At 42.3% G+C, this 7,289-nt stretch overlaps 1 pseudogene; it reads right to left on the reverse strand.

Annotated features, from left to right (window-relative positions):
- Positions 1-2,474: 2,474 nt before the first annotated feature.
- Positions 2,475-4,592, reverse strand: LOC146245136 (CD209 antigen-like protein A; annotated as a pseudogene).
- Positions 4,593-7,289: the final 2,697 nt, after the last annotated feature.

Raw genomic sequence — 7,289 nt, forward strand, 5'->3', positions numbered from 1 at the left:
TACAAAGCTTAAGGTTTGGTGGTGTCACTCATCTACGTTGACGTAACGTGCCTTAGGCCTCTTTGTCTGGATACTGGGTCATACGTACAGTCTGACTTCATCTGTGTCAGAATAGAACAAATATCGGATCTTAAGAAGCATAATTAAGGTCCTAATTGTAGTGTGTGTCGGTGTGTGTGTAGTGTGTGTGTGTGTGTGTGTGTGTAGTGTGTGTCGGTGTGTGTGTAGTGTGTGTGTGTGTGTAGTGTGTTTGTGTGTGTAGTGTGTGTGTGTGTGTAGTGTGTTTGTGTGTGTAGTGTGTGTGTGTGTAGTGTGTGTGTGTGTAGTGTGTTCGTGTGTGTGTGTGTAGTGTGTGTGTGTGTGTGTAGTGTGTGTGTGTGTGTTACTTTAACATCTGGTTTCAACTTGCAACAGAGTACACACAACCCCTTCCCCTTGCCACCACACCACCATTACAACACAATTATCTTCCAATTGAAAAATATTGATACTTCACTTAGGTTCTTGGTACTCCCCCCGCCACCCTAACTCCCTCCCACCCTACCTCCCCCTCCCCCCACCCTCCCTCCCGCCAATCATTCTGGCAATGCTGATCCCACAGGGTGTTGCAGCCTGCAGCCTGGGAGGCTGGAGCCTTGGAGAGTGAGACTAAGCCAAAAGGAGAACTACACACACTACGTAGTGAGGCTGATGATGCCAAAGGGAAGTTGTTGGTAAACAATCATTGAAATAGAGGGAAATGCAAACAAAAGATTAAAACTAAAGCGGAACATTTATAGGTTATTGGGAAAAAAACCTGCCCAGTTTAAACTAGCACACTGATTAATACATGTAAATTAGGTCACGCGTGAATTAAGGTCACACCAAAGCAGCATCATGTTCATGTTTGTTGTCTGTGGCCTTATTAGGTGTTGAACAGCACATGGGTGTACGTTCTTTAAAGGCACAGCACTGTCAAAAAAGTTTAAGATGTAACTTTTTATCCTGTATAAGAATAATACTGTGTTCAGCATTCTTTGTGTGCAAAGAGAGGCCTACCCCCAAATCTGAACTCTGGGTACACTAGGCTTACGTAAACAAGGTGACCTGGGCTGACCAGTATCTTACTGGAGAGTTAATCATATGGTCAAGCTTAGAGGGGTCAGAGAGCGCACACACGCACACACTCAAACACGCACACACACGCGCAAGGTCTATGCAAGGGAGCCAATGAAAGGAGAGCCAGGTGACAGTATGAACCAATGTCTGTGATTTGTCGTGGACAGGATCCCAAGTTGAACAATTAGGCCTACCGTAAACGTATCGTTCACTCAAAGTGTCATGTCATGTGTCATGTCATCGTTCATTGTTTATAGAGGGTGTTTATAGAGGGTTTATGGATGATTGTAGTGTTCCATTGATAGACAGTGGTTCTGCATGTCACTGGTAGGTTGTCTGGTAAACTCCTCTCCTTCCTCTCCAACACGCCTCTTTCACCAGTCAACCAGACATCATTAATGATAGAGTCAGTACAATCTTCTGACATTCATCCAGAATCCAGAAAACTGCATGAGGAAGTGTTTGGACATGTTGCTGACCTGAGATCAAAATAGATCTGGGGAAATACCCCACACACACCCTGTGGGGCGGAGCTACAGCACACACCCTGTGGGGCGGAGCTACAGCACACACCCTGTGGGGCGGAGCTACAGCACACATCCTGTGGGGCGGAGCTACAACACACATCCTGTGGGGCGGAGCTACAGCACACACCCTGTGGGGCGGAGCTACAACACACATCCTGTGGGGCGGAGCTACAGCACACACCCTGTGGGGCGGAGCTACAGCACACACCCTGTGGGGCGGAGCTACAGCACACATCCTGTGGGGCGGAGCTACAGCACACACCCTGTGGGGCGGAGCTACAGCACACACCCTGTGGGGCGGAGCTACAGCACACATCCTGTGGGGCGGAGCTACAGCACACATCCTGTGGGGCGGAGCTACAGAACTACAGATACCTGCCAGGTGTACGGGGAAGAGACAAGGTAGACAAACAAACAAAGTCAGCTTGTTTAATAGCATGTGAATAGTTTCAATTATTACAATGTGATCATTGTTAATGGATAATTGATAGTTTGATTGGATGAAAGAAGCTAATATGAATCAAATGTGCTTAACCTAACTATGTCACAGTCGCGATTCTCTGTTTTGCAACAATGTAACAAATTACTCAAATTTGTAAATACATTGTGAATAAAGAAAATAGTTCTGTTGACCAGTAAGAATACAGAATAACATGTATTGATATATTGTACACAGTATTCACTGTGAGACAAAGATCATGTAAGCAGGACTAAAAATCTTTTTTTTTATCAAAGAGCATGAAGGATGTTTGATTGAAACAGAGCCGTCAAGGAAACCTAGACTAGACTGAACTGCTGATTAACTGCACAAGGAAGAATAGTGACCTTGTATCAAAAATGTATTACAGGTCACATCTCTCACACATAGTAGATGTTATGGTGGCATGGGGTGTCAGCCAGGCTTCTGTCTGCCAGCTGATCAGGTAACCATCGCTCTACACAGCTGGGACCATTGTAGGAAAGGATATTGGGTTCTCCTGCTGCCCAGTATCTGCAATCAGAACATGTCCAAACACTTAATACACAATTAGTTTGATAAAGTTGCTGTTGTGTGGTAGAACTTGTATAGAGACAACCAGACAGGATGGGGTTCTTACGTTTTGGTCGGATCCAGTGGTGTTCCGTCCACCCAGGTCCACTGACGGTAGAACGTTGGTGGAACGTTATCTGTCAGACCCAACCAGACACTGCTTAGGTTTCTGGTTGTAGTGTGAACAAATTCCTGATGGCAGAATTACTAATGTCAAAATGTTTGACTTGATATCACAATGTCACTCCTCCCCTGACACACACACACACTCTTCCTTCCTGTCTCACCATCTCCTCTCTGCTGTTAATGATCACCAGGTATGCCCCTCTTCTGATACAGTCCTTTCTGCTCTCCTCCCAGCTTTTCATCTCCGTGGAAATGTAGTAACAGCTGCTGTTAAATCTGCTCCATCCGTATTCACCGTTCTCTGTTCGAAAACACAAAAGGGCATGACGCAGCAACATGGGCGTATCTAGCCCATTTTTGGAGGGGCTGAAGCCCCTCCAAAAAAGTCTCAATAGCCCCCCCCCAAAAAAAATATAATAAAAAAAATATATATATATATATATATTCTGGGGGAACATTCCCCCAGATCCCCTACTTGTGCTGGGTCACAGGAAAAATAATAGGTTTTATCTAGGGGCTTAGCCCACCCAAAAGTGGGAACCTAGATTCGCCCCTACGCAGCAATGTTGCCTACATTAGTGTTCATTTAAGTTTCGCTTTTTGTAAGTACTTTGTTGTTTTGAATATCAAAAATTCTAATGCCTTGAACATATATTGTAGAATTTACAAAACAATAAATACATACAATTAAAGATGATTGCTATTTTATTTCAGTGTTCATAAACTTCTATAACTGACAGCTGGACCTCCTATTAACGGGTCACAAATACCACAACAAATCATTGATTGTCCACATTATTCATTATTTCAGTTTAATGAGTGTTTGTTTTGTGTACCTTATCGGTACAGTCCCTTGTTGTTTTCAGTGGCAAACTATCTCAAGCCTTTCACAGCACATCGTTTTTGCTGGTTAAGTGTTGATGATCTTAAACTTACCACACAGCCTCCTCTTAAGCTCATCTCTCTCTCTGGTCAGGTTGGTGTTACTGGTCTGTAACTGGTCTCTCTCCACAGTCTTTATGGTTTTGTCTTCATTAACTCTGGTGACTGTTATGAAATGAGAAAGAATGATTCCTAATGTTACAGTCATCTACATATATATAAATATATAATAACAATTAATGTTTTAGTAGAAGCACTCACAGATGACTCCAAGTGCTATGATCCCAGCCAGTAGGAGAGCACACAGCAGGCCCAGACACACTGCTGCAGCTCTCCACGATGAACTCAAAGGAACAACTGAAAACCACAAGGTTCATGTTTTGCTCTTAAAACCAAGTAGGATCAGGCTGATTCTTTTCTGTTCACAATCAAAATGTCACCTTAAATATAATGTCCACCAGTGACTAACCTGTACTGTACTATAAGCTACTGAGGAGGGTAAGTTAGTGCCACTAGTAGACTAGGCATCTGACCTTAACACTTATTGTGTTAACAATGGAAAATTTAAAAAGTAGCTGTGTAATGATAAAGAGTTGTCCATGTAAAATAAAGGACTTACTTAGAAACATGGGATGTGGAATCATGTATATGGTTTGTGAGTGTGTATTTATGTTGAACTTAATTAAGTTAATAGTAACAAACATATCTTAGATCTTAGCTATGCTGTTATGTGAGTGTTTGTTAGGAGTGTATGTGTTACCTGGTCCTGGTCCTGGTCCTTTTTGGATTATCGCTACTTTATCATTTGGGTCAATAGAGCTGTCATTTACATGAGTATCGTTTCCCATATTGTCTTGTCCCTGACTGCTAAATGGGTTTTCATACACAGAGTCTCCATTGGAGTACGTAGCGTTTCCAGACGTGTCCATGCTGTCAGTGTCTCTGATATTAGATTACCAGTTAGCCTGTAGTTTTCTCATTCTTTATATTTGCTTTCAAAAATGGGAACTGGTCTGATTAAGTGACCCATCAACCTTTAACATTGAGATTTTTTGAAAAGATATTTGAATGTGGCGTGACAACAATTGTGCTATGTGTAGACTCCATGTCAACTTCATTTTTTTAGGTTCCCGAGCCTTGTTTCCCTGTTCTGTAAAATATGTCAAATAAGTAGCAGCTTTGTGACAGGGTACATTACACTTTTGTTTATTCCTCAGAGGATAGCAATAACAACCATCACTTCACCTATACATTACCATGGAGAGTTAAACCTACATGAGCAGGAATGTAAAGATGCTAAATAGCTACAACATGGTGCACTGAGAGCTCTAAGATAGTCAGCTGCCAATCAGAAAACTGATGAAATGCATGAGGAACAGGGGGACTGAAACCCAGAAACAGCATCACAGGAAACTGTGGGAAGGACTCTCAGTCAATTCAACTACAGCAGCACATCTAGTGACCCATACACAACTTTCCTTCCTCCTTTCTTTGGAAAATAAGCGATTTGATGTGTAATTGTGATTGACATCATTTGTGTAGTGGAGCTCATGGTTGGACTGGAGTTTCAACAAGGAAGGAAGGAAACTCAGAAAGTAGTTTAATAGAACTACTTATTAGAAAACCTAAAAACGAGAAATACGCATTGATGTCACAAACACATATGCCTGTGTGTGTGTGTATGTATGTGTGTGTGTGTGTATGTATGTGTGTGTGTATGTATGTGTGTGTGTATGTATGTGTGTGTGTATGTATGTGTGTGTGTATGTATGTGTAGCTGGCTACCCATCAACGCCCGTATCAGATTCAAGACCCTGGTACTGACCTTCCGAGCAGTGAACGGGACTGCACCCATCTACATCAAGTCTCTCCTGCAACCTTACACCCCCACCCGTCACCTACGGTCTTCTTCAGACAACCCACCGCTCAAGACTGCCCGGTCCCAACACAAGCTCTTCTCCTGCCTGGCGCCCCAATGGTGGAACCAGCTCCCCACCTCCATCAGGGACACTGACTGTCTCCCCACCTTCAAGAAAAGGCTCAAGACGCACTTGTTCCGGGAGTACAACAAGCACTTAAGAATGCTTGGCTGGACTTGTTAGTTTCCTCCAGGATCACTATGACTCTTATTGAGTGACTTGTTGCTCTTGTAGGTTAGATATAACGAAGTTAAGTCTTGTACTTGCTGTGAAATATTTTACTGTTGATTGTTCTTTTACAGGTACAGTCCTGCACTTTTGTGGTTCATGTTGTTTTAATTTGTAACTTGTATAACTACATGCTCTTATGGGTCTTCCCTTTTGGCACTTGTTTAGCTTTTTCACAATGTATGCTTCATGTTTTGGCTGCTTGCAATGTTTGGGACTATCTCGTTGTTATGATCAGTGACCTATGCTCTTTTGTAAAGCTCTCTCTTGGAAGTTGCTTTGGATAAAAGCGTCTGCTAAATGAATAAATGTAAAATGTAAATGTGTGTGTTGCACAATACCATTGCCTGGGCTGCATTGACCCTGGTTGCGCGACACACCCCTGACATTGGCATACAAGTTCTCCTCCTTCCCCATAATCCTTTGCTGTCCACAGCACCACACTGCTCGACCTCCTCACTCTGTCTTGACCAGGTTATATCGCCACAATATGATTTTCCATTCACCTGAGTTACAGGGTCCTACAGTCCACAACCACACTATGTTCCAAGTAGCTCTGTTACAGTATATACTGGACTGCTCTGGTTCTCCTTACGATTATCTACGTTTATATATATATATATATATCTACCAAGCAGGGGGTTGTGGGTAATAGAGGGTGTGGGGTAAAATGAGGTTGGAGCAGGAAGACAATGTCTACCTAACTTCTGAGAGATTGTCTATTGTGGATTGTGTTCCACCAGTGAATAGACTGAGGTACCTGGCTATTTAGTTCATATTATTCTGGTACAGTTGACTGGGCCCGATACTGCAAACTACATTTGGTGGAAGTCTCATTCACTCTTCTGTGAAACTGATGCAAAAATATTTGAGTGTTAGTCATTAAACTTACAGTTATGGATAAGTATTGAACTTATGTGATTATGAATGTTAATGGTAACGAATGTTGGTGGTCGTCGGAGGGGTCGTAGGCGCTGATTGGCAGCCACGCTTCCGTGCCACTACAGGTTTGACTGTGTCTGAATGAATGTTGGACTCTGTAAAGAGACTTTGAGTACCTTGAAAAGCGCTATATATATAAAATGTGTTATTATTATTATGGTTAGGTATTAAACGTGTGTGCTTGGGTTTGATTGTGGTTCTGGTTAATGTAACAAGATGAGGTGTTGAAGACCACAGAAAGTACCAGAGAGGCTCAGGACAAATTATTCCTCTTTATTAAAATGCTGTTTGTTCCAAAAGGTATTTTCAAAACAAAGAATGTTTACAAGAAAAAAAGTACAAAACAAATAATATAACTGCAAGCAGTAATGGCGGATTCCTCCAAACACTGCGAACCATTAAAAAATGTTTATTTTTGACAAATTGTAACTGTATAGAAAGATTTATGCTGCAGAATTACCAATGGCATACCAAATCTGAAATGCAATACCATCAAGATCCACAAGGGCCTTTATTTCAAGCCAGTAAGTGAAGGAA

Source organism: Hypomesus nipponensis, chromosome 20 (genome assembly GCF_054491055.1).
Source record: "Hypomesus nipponensis isolate SF chromosome 20, ASM5449105v1, whole genome shotgun sequence".
Classification (NCBI taxonomy): domain Eukaryota; kingdom Metazoa; phylum Chordata; class Actinopteri; order Osmeriformes; family Osmeridae; genus Hypomesus; species Hypomesus nipponensis.